The sequence below is a fragment of the Pseudopodoces humilis genome, chromosome 21 (genome assembly GCF_049639895.1).
Source record: "Pseudopodoces humilis isolate 2021_Gansu_Grassland_sample_001 chromosome 21, ASM4963989v1, whole genome shotgun sequence".
In the NCBI taxonomy this organism is placed as follows: domain Eukaryota; kingdom Metazoa; phylum Chordata; class Aves; order Passeriformes; family Paridae; genus Pseudopodoces; species Pseudopodoces humilis.
This window is the reverse complement of record NC_142220.1, coordinates 7,393,688-7,395,949: the sequence shown is the minus strand read 5'-3', so window position 1 is coordinate 7,395,949 and position 2,262 is coordinate 7,393,688.

Here is a 2,262-nt window from a genome sequence, read left to right as displayed (position 1 = left end):
TCTGGCTGGGTCATATGTCTCAGTCCTACAAAACAGTTAAACTCATAACTTTTTTCCTGGCTGTGCTTTATGCAAATGAACTTTCAAGCCTAGTCTTTCTCAGTTTGACATCTGAAGAAAGCCAAAGATGATAGGTGTAAAATGGATGAAAATAATAGAACAACTCAGGTTGAAGGGTCCTGTAGTCCAACCTCCTGCTAAAAGCAGCATCGGTTGCAAGACCAAGGTGGGTTACTCAGGGTTTTATCCTGTTGGGTCTTGAAAATCTCCAGAGATGGAAACTGCACAACGTCTCTTGGCAGGGAGGCTTCCAACCCTACAGCTAGAAAACAAAGAGCCAAAAGCAAGGCATCAGTGCTCTGATCAGGGGCATGCTGCCCCTCATCTCCCTGGAAGGAACACTTCATCCTCCTTCACGCTGGCTTTTGAAAATAATCCAAGCTGGTTCCAGCTGACCTCATTGAGATCATTCTCGTGCCTGAGGAAGCAGCAACAAACTCCAACCTGGAAACACAAACATCTCACCTCCTGACACTGGTGAAAGAACCACAGAAAGGCTGCTGGGTTTGTCACAAGGATGGTTGAGTCCACCTCAGATCCCACTCTTCTCATACAAAACTATGTGGGAAACTACATACTTAGGAAATCTCTGTGATTTTATCAAGTATTTTGAACAGGCTTGACCATCCCTTGGTGGTTTGAATAGAGTAAATCAATGAGCATTCCTAATTATAACTAAATGTCTTCTGGTGTGCTTATCTCTCCTATGAAATCCTGTTAAATACTTTCTTATCTGGAAGGATTTTCTTGGTTTTAGTAACTGCTCACAAAGGGAGGCAACATTTTCTGATCCATTTTAGGGAATGATCACTTAAAAAATTAGTTTTGCTTTATTTTGTGTAATCCTCTTCAGTCCGAGAAACCTTATATCTTGTTATCTGGTCACTGTCTCCCAGTACAGGGTGTTCTAGAACATCAGACACTTAGACTTTTAAGAATAATTTTATCTTCTAATTGTTTTCACTTAGGTCAAAGCATATTTATAATGAGATCAAGCTGGTTTTACATCCAATTGTGACTTAATTTAAATTTAATATCTGAAAATTAACTCTTCTTCAACACAAATGAATTAAGTGGGAAAAGTAGTCCCATGATGTGAAATACCATGCTAGCTTGCTATGTCCCTAGGACACATCTTCCTTTGTCAAAATGTTTAGAGGGAGAAATGTAGAAAATTTGTATATGCAGCTTATCCCTAGCTCAAAACTGAAACCAGGATCTTTTCCAAAACTTTTCATGAAATCAAGCAAATGAGAGAGATAAGGTGTAGTTGATTTTTGGTCCTTGCCTTGCAGACTTCACAATTTATTTCCAAAATATTTTTATATTTCCTATGTTATGGTTGGGTCTTCTCTGAATAGGAACATTTCTGGGGCAGAAAAAAAAAATCCTCAAACCCTTCAGCTTCAGAGTATGCCAACAATGGTAACACTGTACAAGGGACAGCAGCTGAAATGAAACCTGTCCTGTCCACACCAGCTCTGAGCATCGTCACCAAAATGTTCAGATGCTGCTGATAACAGGACAGTGGTGAAAAACCTGTTATTTACTAGGCTCAAATTTAAGAAAGAAATGAAGATAAATAAAAAAGCCTCTGCCCAAGACATGAAACGAAGGGGTGTCAAGATGTAAAACTCATGGATTTTGAGCGGTGCATTCCTCCATGTGCATTGGCAAGGCTGTAATGAAGAGCATCCCACTGGACACATCCCTGTGGGACCATGGAGGTGGTGAGGAACGACCTGCAACGATGGGGTATGTCTGATTTGGCTGGGCAGCCTCTGAGGCACTTCTCCCGCTGGACTCATCAATATTTATACAGGAAATTTCACCAGCTGCTGCAGCAGTATCTCCCCTGGGTATTGTCCTCTAAATAACTGCAGAATCACAGAATCCATCACAGACTTATTTGTGTTACAGTAACCTTAGAGGTCATCTAGTTCCACCCCCACCCCAAAAGGGGATGGTGGCTGTTGCAGTGAGGGTGGCTGCAACAAACATTTTGGTCCCCTGACTGCAGGGCAGAGGGTGGCAAAAATAAATGGGAGTGGGAGCGATGGTTGGCACCAGGAAAGTAACACTTTAATAAGGAATAAAAGAAAATAGGGGTGATACCCAAAAGCTGATCACAGTAACGCAGGGAACTCCATGGGGGGGGCAACCAACCAAAGATAGGAACAAAGGAGGGTACAACAATATATA